The sequence below is a fragment of the Pelmatolapia mariae genome, linkage group LG3_W, assembly GCF_036321145.2.
Source record: "Pelmatolapia mariae isolate MD_Pm_ZW linkage group LG3_W, Pm_UMD_F_2, whole genome shotgun sequence".
Lineage (NCBI taxonomy): Eukaryota > Metazoa > Chordata > Actinopteri > Cichliformes > Cichlidae > Pelmatolapia > Pelmatolapia mariae.
In genome coordinates, this window is record NC_086229.1 from 65,696,093 (window position 1) to 65,712,112 (window position 16,020).

The following is a 16,020-nucleotide window of genomic DNA, read 5'->3' on the forward strand; positions in this document are numbered from 1 at the left end:
ACCTAAACAACTTTTCTCTTGAATCCGAGTGTACGCGGGTACCGGTGAGATCCCCTGCGAGACCTCCAGACAGCCGTGAACTGTGTATTCCAAACGCAGTCAATCGAACTGTGACGATCGTGGAACGACAAGGATGGGACGCTAAAGTTGGAGTCAGGATCGGATTTAACGACGGTAGTACCAGACTTAAACCAAACCAACAGGAAATAGCCAGCGTACTAGACTGGTTGTTGACCCTGAGCATAACGATGCAGACTGTTGTAATCGAGATAGACTTAGCAGATCGCATTATTCCTGACTTGGAAGCTATCAGCAGGCTATATGGATCAAGGTTTGTCCTGAAACCCGGGCTGACGTCTAGTTCCCTCTCAGAGATAATGCAGTCCAGGGGCCTTCACGTCGATCTGACTACGGGACTGACGGATACGCAGGCCTCTGCTGAGGAGACATTACAGAAGATAGGATTGTTGGTATCCCAACACGGTGCTTTCCTAGACCTAAATACTGTCTACGCTGCAACCGGAAAGGACTGTGAAAAACCGAACCTCGACATATGGAGGACCGGAGAGTATTCAGAAGACAATCCTCTTACGCTCGATTTGGACACTGGAAGATTGGAAATGACAGGTCTCTATGTGTTCGACGAACTTAGCAGGCGCTCGAACAATCGAGCCGGCATCATAGTATCTTTACCGACCTCGGCGTATGTGTTGGAATCGGGTTGTGTCGGGGTACCCGGGTTAACGAACAGGTACAGCGGAATGCCATCGAATAAATTCGTTTACTCTACAAACGAACTCGCGGCGATCGTATCAGACATGGCTAAATGGGGAGTGTCTCGATATTGCATGGGATACCTTGATTATACATTTGGCCGAGCTAATAGCATACCCATGTTCACGGCGTTAGCGAATACCATCGACACAGCAGCCGAGAGTTTCAGCACTCTACATTATCGATACACAAGACATTCCGCTTTCGGCGATGGAGGGTACTCGTACGCTCAAGTGAACGGCATATACAAGTTGGAGTCGGGAATGTTCTTCCAACAGGTTACAGATACAACGGATGAAGTGAAAAGTTTCGTGTCAGTACCCGGAGTACCCGGTCTGAGGTTAGGACTGTCCTCTGACATGAACGTAGGCTCCCCTCTTCCTATTAGCAAATTTAGTATGAATAACCTCGCGCGAGAGATAAAATACATACCATACGGAGCCAAAGTGGTGCGTTTGAATCGCAGAGAGGTTGTTGTTTTCGTGGACCGCGAGAACGACGACATTTGTTACCACGTCCCCTCCGCGAAAAGGGACAAAGGACTTAGAATACTGCCGTTTGGAACTATGGATGCTGAGCATAAGAATAACGCACTAGGCGCTGGGTGTCTGCAAAGCGTACCCGGTGCTCATCACCACGCTAGGTTCGCTGTGACATTACCTGTGCACGTCGAGTATACAGACCTAAAGTTTCTTCAAAACCCACAGGCTGTCGGACGATGGACGGGCACACACGCGTTATCTGCAGAAGAGAGAAATTGGCTTTCGTTCGCAAATAACACGACAACCTCACGCCACCATGCGAATCCCGGTGGCTTATCTGTACTCGCAACAGCAGAAATTATTTCGCGTACTCTCCAGTGTCTGAAGGGTTCCGCATCATGTATCGCGTTAGCGAATTTTGTTGACAACGGTTGGCCTCAAGGTGGAACCGGGTACCCTGTAGCGATACAGACGTTCAATGTAGAAGATGGTGTCTTACTAAAAATGATTATCCGTGTGAATCATGGAGCGTTGAGAGTGAATCTATCGTGTGATTTCCAGGCATTGTCGTTGGGTTCGCACGACCCCAACACCAATCGACAGGTTGAAGGATATTATCGCGTTCGAGAAGTACCCTTAGTGGATGAGGTGTCATCGTACATAAAAGAGGTGCAGTCGATCAACAATCGCATCGTGCGCAATGTCGCGGAAAAGGTTTGTGACAACGGCACCTACGATGATTTCCCATCGGATCAGGACTATTTTATTTGGGTGAAGGATTGCATGTCTGTGACCAAATGTACTGTCAACGACACAAAAGAAAGAGTCTCGGCTCTGGGTGTAGCTGTTAACGCAACCAACTTACGCTTGCGAGCCACAGTGCGGCGCACGGATACGGATAGGCATCATGTGGCGGCCCTCTCTGCGATTGCAGCTTTAGTGGCTTTATCGGTCGACACAGCTTTAATTGTGATGCTTTGCTGCGTATGTGCGGGCTCTCGAAAAAAGCGATGTAAAAACAGGAAACTACAATGATTGTGCCAACCATAACCAGCATCCTGTGTTGTTACGCACTATGTGTACACGGTCAGGACACCAAACCCGACTCCGCGGGAAAGAACAGAAAAGAGGTCACTGTACATCAGAAATCGCAAGATCACAGGGTGATACTCAAGTCGGGCAAATGGAGGATAAAGACAAGCGACTCGCCTGTACACGTAACGTACGATTTTCACCTAGGTTCGGATTTGTCGAACACCAAACCGAAATACACTACTTGTGCACAGATTACATGTGAAGGGCTACCAGATGACCATACAGGTTGTGACGCATTGTGTTCTACTGGGCCTTGGAAACAAGTGAGCACGCTCCTACGGACCACGCTTCTCAGATACAACCGAGCGGTGGACTCCTTGGGCGCAAGCTTCAACGACCTGGCTGCAGTAATGGATACCCACATTGTGAACCAGCTACCGGATCAGTCGGGCGATTTGCGACCCCAAAGGACCGGAGCGTTCGAGTCCTCGACTAGAGCCGTGGACGTGATGGAATACTACAGGGACATGATTCAACAAGGACTAAGGGAGCTTGTGCTCACTTTACCTGCTAGCCATCTGAACCCTGACACATCTGTTCGTTCCATGTCCAACAGCACTCGACTGGCAGATAGGTTGGACATGTGGAAGACCGGAGTGTACACGCTCTCCACTCAGCTGACCGACATCGTCGGTACCATTAAAGCGGCCGAACAGCGGCTGGTTTTGTGCTTAGAAGGTGTAGTGAGATCGGACATGACTGGCTGTGAACCGAATCTCAACGTCAAGTTCCACACAGATACTCCGGTCGCAAGTAAATCTGTATCCACGTCTAAACTGACTTTGGTCACCCTTCGGGAAACATGGGAGCCTTTGTCATTATCTAGATGGTACATGCCGTTCATCGACACTTCGAGGAACAACAGTGTGTGTTGGTTGACTAGTTCCATGGTAACGGACGAGCAGACAAACTACAGATTGCCTCACTGTGATTCCAGAGGACTATGCGACCCCCTGCAGATCGACGACACCACGATTCTAGCATGCGACGTCGCTGCCGACGGCACGCTGGATTTGCTCTGCCCGGTTAAATGTGGGTCGCCCTGCAACGGGCCAGTGTGTTACGAGTCTCACTCGGAGACGTACACCCTGCTCGCATCTCGCATGACTCCATCGACCGATTATGGTTTTCAGCACACAGCCAAGCCTAGGTTGCTGACCGAGGCACACTCGCTTTCGGATTCCGACGTACGCGCGACCCTACTGCACGTACACAATAAAACTCTAGAATCATCGAATCTTTCTCAGCAAACAGAAGATTTATTTGACACTATCACCAATATAAACAAAATGACCCAGGAGTACATTAACCAACTCGACAATGATAAAAAATTATATTGTAAACATGTCACGCACAACCAACAATGTAAGTTTAGAGATATTCAGTTTATGTCTTCTCTATCCCTAGCACTTTCGGTTCTCGCGTGTCCGTTGTTGATTATCATCTTCATAAAAATGCGATCTGAAGCCAGTTGCGTTAGGTGAGATTCACACAATCTAAGTTTCCGTTTCTTAAAAACTTTCAGGGATTTGAACACACATTTGAACAAATGGAAACATAACACTGAATGAAAGTGGTTACAGGGTTTATTACTTTGTTCAAAAACATACATGATGTACACAGTACGAAGATCACAGATAAAATAAGATCAACTACATTCACTAAGAATAGACAATAAGACGTAATAAGACACGGGGTAACATCGGTGGCATCAGTTTTTTTCCAGATCGGCGAAAGCTTTCCCGACCGGCAGTCCTGACCGGCAGTCCCGACCGGCAGTCCCGACCGGCAGTCCCGACCAGCAGTCCCGACCGGCGGACGATTATCATCTTCATAAAATGAAGCCAGTTTCGTTAGACCAGCCGCTAGTTCCACAGTTCCAGAGGGTATTTACTGTTCTGCGTTGTGAAGAGACACGGCATTACTAAGGGGTTCAAGCTTACTCGCAATGGCTCCGCTGAATCTTCTTGCTCTCGCGCTGTGTCTCGCTCTCGTTGGCAGACATGCCCAATGCGCCGTACCCTCGGTGACTCCAGCTCCAGCTCATACGCCTAAACCCAAGCCGCCTGAAACCCTGAACATCACATCGGTCACGCACACCCAGCTCACGACAGGACCCGCTAAAACACCCGAACCCAACCCGTCAGAAACCCTGAACGTCGTGACGGTTGCGAACCCTGAGCTTACAACAGGACCGGCTCAAACGCCTAAACCCGACTCGTCAGTAACCCTGAACGTCACGATGTTCGCAAATGGAACCACATTACACTTGGTGTGCCCTACCGATAACGCGACCCAGATAGAATCCACTGGATGGTACACATGTTCAGATCATCACGTTCAAGGACTGTATCGCATTCAGAATGACGGGTCTTGGAGAGCGTATCACGGACTGTCGGAAATCGCACCACTCGGGACGTACAACCTCACCGATAACGCCACTCTCAGTATAACCCAGGACTGCTCACACGAACGCAGATACATGTGTCGTAGAAGGGCCAAAGTGGGTTACCAGAATCAATGTTGGACTTTCACGGTGCGAAACTGTTCCGTGTACATGTCGTCGGACGCTAACCAGCACGCATGTGACTGCCAAATGCCCAGGTCCAGCGTAGGAACATTATCTAGCGCGGTGTCTCATTTCGCCGCTGGTGTGCTCGGTGTATTCGTATTGGTATATTAACTATTAATGTGCAGGGCAAAGGCCGTGTGCTGTACGCGATTGTAGATTACTGTCCCGTAACTGAACAAAGTGCACCCCGACCCCCACCTGTAAAGAGACCATGGCCTCTAAAAAAACAACCACAACGCGGACCAGAACACTTAAAAGTACATCGGGTGTACAACACCAGGACGCAGCTCCGTTGTCCCCGCTGGCAGCTACCGCTCAAGCTAAAGCAAGGAAAGGTGCCCGCGGTGGAGAGCAAGAAAATCCCACTCCCCTTATTCCTAAAAGGCTGGCGTATACATACAAACCCGGACTTATGAGTAAACACTATAACCAGCTACTCCAAATCAGCAGAAAACATCATATGGGATTCGAGCCACCTGCTGACACAGGCGAATATCAAACTGTAAAACTGGTGTGTTTGATATGCGAACTGTACAAGAAACAATGCGCCGACGAGGAATGCGACGAAGCAGTGAAAGCGTGCCTGCCTGTGAGAGAACAAAATGTGGCGTTTATGACTCACAGCATGTTTGTGACAATGGTTGGCGCTATCGTAGCTAGGGCCTTGGAGCAAGCTAGCGTCGATGCATCTGACGGTGAGCCTACACTGGATCTGCTGACCAACAGATACTACGTGAGGAAGATAGTAACTCACGACTCTAGTAAAACCAGTAAAATCGAAACTGCTGCGAACTCGGGAATCATGGCTTTCTTCATGGAACAAGACGCAGAAGAAAAGGCCACTAAAACTAGATCGGGTCATCCTGTTGGCTACAACCCGCATGTTAACATCAAGGACACGGACGGTGTTCTCACCGCGATGGCCAATCATGGATTTAGGCACCATTACATTCAAAACGACCATCACCCGGAACATAACGGCGGCGCGTCAATGTCTGAGTTAGCGGTCATAGAAGCGATAGTCGACGGGTTGGCTTGTGTGTTGGAAAGAAGTACCTTTCACGACAGCGCCAGTACTTGGCTCTGTATGTACAACGTCAACCGCTTTCGACACAAAGAAAATCACAAGTTAGCTACGTGTGTTCTCGGTGCTCTCAGACAGTACATCACCGATGCTGATTACAGTGCACTGATTACGTTCCGGGATGCTGTGCACGCTCTGACGGGCACGTACGTGTCATGGAAGCCTATTAAGATGACCGCAAGTGTGCCCTGCCGCGCAGATCTTCAGCTTCTTAAAAAAAGCAAGTGCCTCACGCTAAAAAACTAGCTTGTGTACACGAGTGTCACGTCGGTCAATGTAAAGTGTTGTTCACTCGGATGTATTTCGTGTACAGCGTTACGCTTTGCTATTACATTACGATCAAAGATTTGTTTTCTTTTGTGTACAGCTGTATACTCTGCTTTTTTTTTTACATTACGCTGTTCTCAACTGCACACAATTGTATCTGTATGTTGTTAGACGCTGCAATAAACCGATGCCTTTGCGGACACAGAGATTGTGTGGTTAATGATTGTGCCCATCACATACCCTTTGCTTTTAGTTTATGCTCTTCTTAACTGTGTACAATTGTATCTGTATGTTCTTAAATGCTGCAATAAACCGATGCCTTTGCAGACACAGGGACTGTGTGGTTAATAATTGTGCCCATCGCATTTGCATCTGTACGTTGTTACACAGTACAATAAATGAATGTTATACAGAATGTAACTGACATTCAACATTTTAGAATAGTTTTTATTATACACAAATATAACACTTGCAGTAGAAATACTTGTGGTTCTTTATTATACACAAATATATTGGATGCAGAAGCAAAACTCATAATGGCAATACTTGTACTATAATTGTAGTAGGTTTTTTTATGTATCATACACACAGATAAGTTGTTAGTTTGTCAATCCATTCACAGAAAAATTCTCACGGTATGTTTGGTGTTACATTCTGAACAAGCTTTGTTCACACACGCGCAGGTCGCGTGACCGCATAGCATCATGTACACTCTGCACTGGTTACAGTCAACACAAGTAACATCTGACACGCTGCTGGTGTGCACCGGTCGATAAAATGCCCATTCTACCTTACACATAAAACACATTCGTTTCCCAGTTACCCTCACGTTCTCTTTGATGCATGCCTCACAGGAAACATGTCCGCAGCTTAACATGTACATCTGTCTAAGTTCACAACAACACACACAAGTAAGCAGATCGGTCCCGTGTGACCCCACAGTGTCTAGCGCGGAGGAAGTTGAAGGCCCTGGCTGAGGCTCCGGTTGAGGTTCATTGAAAGACGCCGTTATTGCTGCGGTTAAAGACTCTTCTTCAGAGTCTGCGACAGGCTCGGGCATCGCTTCAAATTCTTCTTCCGCTTGGGTTTGCTCTTCCACTTGGGGTTGCTCTTGGGCTCGGGGTAGATCTTCTGCTCCATGTTGTGCTTCTGCTCCGAGTTGTGCTTGCACTCCGAGTTGTGCTTCCGCTCCAGGTTGCGTTTGTGCTCCAAGCTGCGCTTCTGCTCGGAGTTGCCTACAGCGTGTCATCTCTGTTAAGGTCAAACTATCAGTATACTTTGCTCGAAGAGACCTCCAGTGAGTTGGTGCATCGAGCTCAAAATTTAAAATGTGTGCACCAAATGTATTTTCGGCTTGGCTCCTGTAGTTTGTATCAGTGGGAACGACACCTGTGAATTCTCTGCTGGTGAAAAAGTAAGGACACTGGAACAGGTCTGCGTTACAGTTCAAAGTGGCTGTAAGCGAAGTCATTTCGATTAACTCTCTAAAAATGTAACGTTTCATCCAAGACATGAACCTTTTCTTTATCCGTGCAGAGTATTCAGCAAGCTTATCCACAGGAGCTATCACATGAATCAAAGTCAGAGTTTTGTCATATGTGGCCCTGTAATAGGAGTCGTACTCCAAAATAGTGAATCTGCTGACGTGATATCGTTTCACATATGAGGCTGAAGGGGGCGCCTGTTTCTTATCCAGCTCACATCTCCGCAAGACACCAGCAACCAGGTAGATGTTCGCAGAAGCCATGGCTGTATGTGTACAGCGAGTACTTTGGACAACTGCTGAAAAGCTCTGATATTTGTGGAGAGTGCGGCCCGTCGGGGAAGCTGGTCGGGAAAACTTTCTCGGTCGGGACTCTCGGTCGGGAAAACTTTCTCGGTCGGGACTCTCGGTCGGGAAAACTTTCTCGGTCGGGACTCTCGGTCGGGAAAACTCTCTCGGTCGGGACTCTCGGTCGGGAAAACTTTCCCGGTCGGGACTCTCGGTCGGGAAAACTTTCTCGGTCGGGACTCTCGGTCGGGAAAACTCTCTCGGTCGGGACTCTCGGTCGGGAAAACTCTCTCGGTCGGGACTCTCGGTCGGGAAAACTCTCTCGGTCGGGACTCTCGGTCGTGAAAACTCTCTCGGTCGGGAAAACTTTCCCGGTCGGGACTCTCGGTCGGGAAAACTTTCTCGGTCGGGACTCTCGGTCGGGAAAACTTTCTCGGTCGGAAAAACTTTTCCATTTTCATGGATTCTGTGTAATGTACGTGAAATGGCATGGATTTTGTGTCATGCAAAAGAAATAAATGTCAAGTCAAAGTTATAGTTTGGATTTCGTGTTTTTTTTTATTCTCAACACATTCATCTACATTTTACATCTTTTACAATGTTAAAAACGATACAGTTACAAAAGTTGACCATGATTTCCTACAAATGCCTGTGTGGCGTTCAGGACTCATATCTGGCGTAGCAATCATCATTGTGTAAGATGAAACACGGCACAACATTTCACATACCCATGATAAAATGAAACAATGAAAATGACAGCTGATCTGAAAATACCAGCCTGAGTTTGTGAAACACACTGCCTGTTTGAAAACTTCCTCATTTTGACTCTCGGTCGGGAAAACTCTCTCGGTCGGGAAAACTCTCTCGGTCGGGACTCTCGGTCGGGAAAACTCTCTCGGTCGGGACTCTCGGTCGGGAAAACTCTCTCGGTCGGGACTCTCGGTCGGGAAAACTCTCTCGGTCGGGACTCTCGGTCGGGAAATCTCTCTCGGTCGGGACTCTCGGTCGGGAAAACTCTCTCGGTCGGGACTCTCGGTCGGGAAAACTTTCTCGGTCGGGACTCTCGGTCGGGACTCTCGGTCGGGACTCTCGGTCGGGAAAACTCTCTCGGTCGGGACTCTCGGTCGGGAAAACTTTCTCGGTCGGGACTCTCGGTCGGGAAAACTCTCTCGGTCGGGAAAACTCCCGGTCGGGACTCTCGGTCGGGAAAACTCTCTCGGTCGGGACTCTCGGTCGGGAAAACTCTCTCGGTCGGGACTCTCGGTCGGGAAAACTTTCTCGGTCGGGACTCTCGGTCGGGAAAACTCTCTCGGTCGGAAAAACTTTTCCATTTTCATGGATTCTGTGTAATGTACGTGAAATGGCATGGATTTTGTGTGATGCAAAAGAAATAAATGTCAAGTCAAAGTTATAGTTTGGATTTCGTTTTTTTTTATTATTCTCAACACATTCATCTACATTTTACATCTTTTACAATGTTAAAAACGATACAGTTACAAAAGTTGACCATGATTTCCTACAAATGCCTGTGTGGCGTTCAGGACTCATATCTGGCTTAGCAATCATCATTGTGTAAGATGAACCACGGCACAACATTTCACATACCCATGATAAAATGAAACAATGAAAATGACAGCTGATCTGAAAATACCAGCCTGAGTTTGTGAAACACACTGCCTGTTTGAAAACTTCCTCATTTTGACTCTCGGTCGGGAAAACTCTCTCGGTCGGGAAAACTTTCTCGGTCGGGACTCTCGGTCGGGAAAACTTTCTCGGTCGGGACTCTCGGTCGGGAAAACTCTCTCGGTCGGGACTCTCGGTCGGGAAAACTTTCTCGGTCGGGACTCTCGGTCGGGAAAACTCTCTCGGTCGGGACTCTCGGTCGGGAAAACTCTCTCGGTCGGGACTCTCGGTCGGGAAAACTTTCTCGGTCGGGACTCTCGGTCGGGACTCTCGGTCGGGACTCTCGGTCGGGAAAACTCTCTCGGTCGGGACTCTCGGTCGGGAAAACTTTCTCGGTCGGGACTCTCGGTCGGGAAAACTCTCTCGGTCGGGACTCTCGGTCGGGAAAACTTTCTCGGTCGGGACTCTCGGTCGGGAAAACTCTCTCGGTCGGGACTCTCGGTCGGGAAAACTTTCTCGGTCGGGACTCTCGGTCGGGAAAACTCTCTCGGTCGGGACTCTCGGTCGGGAAAACTTTCTCGGTCGGGACTCTCGGTCGGGAAAACTCTCTCGGTCGGGACTCTCGGTCGGGAAAACTTTCTCGGTCGGGACTGTCGGTCGGGAAAACTCTCTCGGTCGGGACTCTCGGTCGGGAAAACTCTCTCGGTCGGGACTCTCGGTCGGGAAAACTCTCTCGGTCGGGAAAACTCCCGGTCGGGACTCTCGGTCGGGAAAACTTTCTCGGTCGGGACTCTCGATCGGGAAAACTTTCTCGGTCGGAAAAACTTTTCCATTTTCATGGATTCTGTGTAATGTACGTGAAATGGCATGGATTTTGTGTGATGCAAAAGAAATAAATGTCAAGTCAAAGTTATAGTTTGGATTTCGTTTTTTTTTATTATTCTCAACACATTCATCTACATTTTACATCTTTTACAATGTTAAAAACGATACAGTTACAAAAGTTGACCATGATTTCCTACAAATGCCTGTGTGGCGTTCAGGACTCATATCTGGCTTAGCAATCATCATTGTGTAAGATGAACCACGGCACAACATTTCACATACCCATGATAAAATGAAACAATGAAAATGACAGCTGATCTGAAAATACCAGCCTGAGTTTGTGAAACACACTGCCTGTTTGAAAACTTCCTCATTTTGACTCTCGGTCGGGAAAACTCTCTCGGTCGGGAAAACTTTCTCGGTCGGGACTCTCGGTCGGGAAAACTCTCTCGGTCGGGACTCTCGGTCGGGAAAACTCTCTCGGTCGGGACTCTCGGTCGGGAAAACTCTCTCGGTCGGGACTCTCGGTCGGGAAAACTCTCTCGGTCGGGACTCTCGGTCGGGAAAACTCTCTCGGTCGGGACTCTCGGTCGGGAAAACTCTCTCGGTCGGGACTCTCGGTCGGGAAAACTCTCTCGGTCGGGACTCTCGGTCGGGAAAACTTTCTCGGTCGGGACTCTCGGTCGGGAAAACTCTCTCGGTCGGGACTCTCGGTCGGGAAAACTCTCTCGGTCGGGACTCTCGGTCGGGAAAACTTTCTCGGTCGGGACTCTCGGTCGGGAAATCTCTCTCGGTCGGGACTCTCGGTCGGGAAAACTCTCTCGGTCGGGACTCTCGGTCGGGAAAACTTTCTCGGTCGGGACTCTCGGTCGGGACTCTCGGTCGGGACTCTCGGTCGGGAAAACTCTCTCGGTCGGGACTCTCGGTCGGGAAAACTTTCTCGGTCGGGACTCTCGGTCGGGAAAACTCTCTCGGTCGGGAAAACTCCCGGTCGGGACTCTCGGTCGGGAAAACTCTCTCGGTCGGGACTCTCGGTCGGGAAAACTCTCTCGGTCGGGACTCTCGGTCGGGAAAACTTTCTCGGTCGGGACTCTCGGTCGGGAAAACTCTCTCGGTCGGAAAAACTTTTCCATTTTCATGGATTCTGTGTAATGTACGTGAAATGGCATGGATTTTGTGTGATGCAAAAGAAATAAATGTCAAGTCAAAGTTATAGTTTGGATTTCGTTTTTTTTTATTATTCTCAACACATTCATCTACATTTTACATCTTTTACAATGTTAAAAACGATACAGTTACAAAAGTTGACCATGATTTCCTACAAATGCCTGTGTGGCGTTCAGGACTCATATCTGGCTTAGCAATCATCATTGTGTAAGATGAACCACGGCACAACATTTCACATACCCATGATAAAATGAAACAATGAAAATGACAGCTGATCTGAAAATACCAGCCTGAGTTTGTGAAACACACTGCCTGTTTGAAAACTTCCTCATTTTGACTCTCGGTCGGGAAAACTCTCTCGGTCGGGAAAACTTTCTCGGTCGGGACTCTCGGTCGGGAAAACTTTCTCGGTCGGGACTCTCGGTCGGGAAAACTCTCTCGGTCGGGACTCTCGGTCGGGAAAACTTTCTCGGTCGGGACTCTCGGTCGGGAAAACTCTCTCGGTCGGGACTCTCGGTCGGGAAAACTCTCTCGGTCGGGACTCTCGGTCGGGAAAACTTTCTCGGTCGGGACTCTCGGTCGGGACTCTCGGTCGGGAAAACTTTCTCGGTCGGGACTCTCGGTCGGGAAAACTCTCTCGGTCGGGACTCTCGGTCGGGAAAACTTTCTCGGTCGGGACTCTCGGTCGGGAAAACTCTCTCGGTCGGGACTCTCGGTCGGGAAAACTTTCTCGGTCGGGACTCTCGGTCGGGAAAACTCTCTCGGTCGGGACTCTCGGTCGGGAAATCTCTCTCGGTCGGGACTCTCGGTCGGGAAAACTCTCTCGGTCGGGACTCTCGGTCGGGAAAACTTTCTCGGTCGGGACTCTCGGTCGGGACTCTCGGTCGGGACTCTCGGTCGGGAAAACTCTCTCGGTCGGGACTCTCGGTCGGGAAAACTCTCTCGGTCGGGAAAACTTTCCCGGTCGGGACTCTCGGTCGGGAAAACTTTCTCGGTCGGGACTCTCGGTCGGGAAAACTTTCTCGGTCGGAAAAACTTTTCCATTTTCATGGATTCTGTGTAATGTACGTGAAATGGCATGGATTTTGTGTGATGCAAAAGAAATAAATGTCAAGTCAAAGTTATAGTTTGGATTTCGTTTTGTTTTTTATTATTCTCAACACATTCATCTGCATTTTACATCTTTTACAATGTTAAAAACGATACAGTTACAAAAGTTGACCATGATTTCCTACAAATGACTGTGTGGCGTTAAGGACTCATATCTGGCGTAGCAATCATCATTGTGTAAATTGAACCACGGCACAACATTTCACATACCCATGATAAAATGAAACAATGAAAATGACAGCTGATCTGAAAATACCAGCCTGAGTTTGTGAAACACACTGCCTGTTTGAAAACTTCCTCATTTTGACTCTCGGTCGGGAAAACTCTCTCGGTCGGGAAAACTATCTCGGTCGGGACTCTCGGTCGGGACTCTCGGTCGGGAAAACTCTCTCGGTCGGGACTCTCGGTCGGGAAAACTCTCTCGGTCGGGAAAACTTTCCCGGTCGGGACTCTCGGTCGGGAAAACTTTCTCGGTCGGGACTCTCGGTCGGGAAAACTTTCTCGGTCGGAAAAACTTTTCCATTTTCATGGATTCTGTGTAATGTACGTGAAATGGCATGGATTTTGTGTGATGCAAAAGAAATAAATGTCAAGTCAAAGTTATAGTTTGGATTTCGTTTTTTTTTTATTATTCTCAACACATTCATCTACATTTTACATCTTTTACAATGTTAAAAACGATACAGTTACAAAAGTTGACCATGATTTCCTAAAAATGACTGTGTGGCGTTAAGGACTCATATCTGGCTTAGCAATCATCATTGTGTAAATTGAACCACGGCACAACATTTCACATACCCATGATAAAATGAAACAATAAAAATGACAGCTGATCTGAAAATACCAGCCTGAGTTTGTGAAACACACTGCCTGTTTGAAAACTTCCTCATTTTGACTCTCGGTCGGGAAAACTCTCTCGGTCGGGAAAACTTTCTCGGTCGGGACTCTCGGTCGGGAAAACTTTCTCGGTCGGGACTCTCGGTCGGGACTCTCGGTCGGGAAAACTCTCTCGGTCGGGACTCTCGGTCGGGAAAACTTTCTCGGTCGGGACTCTCGGTCGGGAAAACTCTCTCGGTCGGGACTCTCGGTCGGGAAATCTCTCTCGGTCGGGACTCTCGGTCGGGAAAACTTTCTCGGTCGGGACTCTCGGTCGGGAAAACTGTCTCGGTCGGGACTCTCGGTCGGGAAAACTCTCTCGGTCGGGACTCTCGGTCGGGAAAACTCTCTCGGTCGGGAAATCTCTCTCGGTCGGGACTCTCGGTCGGGAAAACTTTCTCGGTCGGGACTCTCGGTCGGGAAAACTGTCTCGGTCGGGACTCTCGGTCGGGAAAACTGTCTCGGTCGGGACTCTCGGTCGGGAAAACTCTCTCGGTCGGGACTCTCGGTCGGGAAAACTCTCTCGGTCGGGAAAACTTTCTCGGTCGGGACTCTCGGTCGGGAAAACTCTCTCGGTCGGGACTCTCGGTCGGGAAAACTTTCTCGGTCGGGACTCTCGGTCGGGAAAACTCTCTCGGTCGGGACTCTCGGTCGGGAAAACTCTCTCGGTCGGGACTCTCGGTCGGGAAAACTTTCTCGGTCGGGACTCTCGGTCGGGACTCTCGGTCGGGAAAACTCTCTCGGTCGGGACTCTCGGTCGGGAAAACTCTCTCGGTCGGGACTCTCGGTCGGGAAAACTTTCTCGGTCGGGACTCTCGGTCGGGAAAACTCTCTCGGTCGGGACTCTCGGTCGGGAAAACTTTCCCGGTCGGGACTCTCGGTCGGGAAAACTTTCTCGGTCGGAAAAACTTTTCCATTTTCATGGATTCTGTGTAATGTACGTGAAATGGCATGGATTTTGTGTGATGCAAAAGAAATAAATGTCAAGTCAAAGTTATAGTTTGGATTTCGTTTTTTTTTATTATTCTCAACACATTCATCTACATTTTACATCTTTTACAATGTTAAAAACGATACAGTTACAAAAGTTGACCATGATTTCCTACAAATGCCTGTGTGGCGTTCAGGACTCATATCTGGCTTAGCAATCATCATTGTGTAAGATGAACCATGTCACAACATTTCACATACCCATGATAAAATGAAACAATGAAAATGACAGCTGATCTGAAAATACCAGCCTGAGTTTGTGAAACACACTGTCTGTTTGAAAACTTCCTCCTTTTGACTCTCGGTCGGGAAAACTCTCTCGGTCGGGACTCTCGGTCGGGAAAACTCTCTCGGTCGGGACTCTCGGTCGGGAAAACTTTCTCGGTCGGGACTCTCGGTCGGGAAAACTCTCTCGGTCGGGACTCTCGGTCGGGAAAACTTTCTCGGTCGGGACTCTCGGTCGGGAAAACTCTCTCGGTCGGGACTCTCGGTCGGGAAAACTTTCTCGGTCGGGACTCTAGGTCGGGAAAACTCTCTCGGTCGGGACTCTCGGTCGGGAAAACTTTCTCGGTCGGGACTCTCGGTCGGGAAAACTCTCTCGGTCGGGAAAACTTTCTCGGTCGGGACTCTCGGTCGGGAAAACTCTCTCGGTCGGGACTCTCGGTCGGGAAAACTCTCTCGGTCGGGACTCTCGGTCGGGAAAACTTTCTCGGTCGGGACTCTCGGTCGGGAAAACTCTCTCGGTCGGGACTCTCGGTCGGGAAAACTCTCTCGGTCGGGACTCTCGGTCGGGAAAACTCTCTCGGTCGGGACTCTCGGTCGGGAAAACTTTCTCGGTCGGGACTCTCGGTCGGGACTCTCGGTCGGGACTCTCGGTCGGGAAAACTCTCTCGGTCGGGACTCTCGGTCGGGAAAACTTTCTCGGTCGGGACTCTCGGTCGGGAAAACTCTCTCGGTCGGGACTCTCGGTCGGGAAAACTTTCTCGGTCGGGACTCTCGGTCGGGAAAACTCTCTCGGTCGGGACTCTCGGTCGGGAAATCTCTCTCGGTCGGGACTCTCGGTCGGGAAATCTCTCTCGGTCGGGACTCTCGGTCGGGAAAACTTTCTCGGTCGGGACTCTCGGTCGGGAAAACTGTCTCGGTCGGGACTCTCGGTCGGGAAAACTCTCTCGGTCGGAAAAACTTTCTCGGTCGGGACTCTCGGTCGGGAAAACTTTCTCGGTCTGGACTCTCGGTCGGGAAAACTTTCTCGGTCGGGACTCTCGGTCGGGAAAACTTTCTCGGTCGGGACTCTCGGTCGGGAAAACTCTCTCGGTCGGGACTCTCGGTCGGGAAAACTCTCTCGGTCGGGACTCTCGGTCGGGAAAACTTTTCCGGTCGGGAC